A 304-nucleotide genomic window follows, 5' to 3' on the forward strand; every position below is an offset into this window, starting at 1 on the left:
ACCCATTGAGGCCTATAGGACTCCATTGGGGCCTATAGGACCCAATAGAGAGACACAGGACCCAACTGGGGCCTATAGGACCCCACTGAGGCCTACGGGACCCCATTGGGGTCTAGGGACCCATTGAGGCCTATAGGACTCCATTGGGGCCTATGGGACCCCATTGAGGCCTACGGGACCGTATTGAGGCCTACAGGACTCCATTGGGGCCTACAGGACCCATTGAGGCCTATAGGACTCCATTGGGGCCTATGGGACTCCATTGGGGCCTATGGAACAGCACTGGCCGTCAGCGACAGGCAAA

The 304-nt window shown here is 58.2% G+C and overlaps 1 protein-coding gene across 1 annotated transcript in view; it reads right to left on the reverse strand.

Annotated features, from left to right (window-relative positions):
* Positions 1–304, reverse strand: part of LOC107307398 (potassium-transporting ATPase alpha chain 1-like) — a 41886-nt gene that overhangs the window by 36584 nt on the left and 4998 nt on the right.

This window comes from Coturnix japonica, unplaced genomic scaffold (assembly GCF_001577835.2).
Source record: "Coturnix japonica isolate 7356 unplaced genomic scaffold, Coturnix japonica 2.1 chrUnrandom580, whole genome shotgun sequence".
In the NCBI taxonomy this organism is placed as follows: Eukaryota; Metazoa; Chordata; class Aves; order Galliformes; family Phasianidae; genus Coturnix; species Coturnix japonica.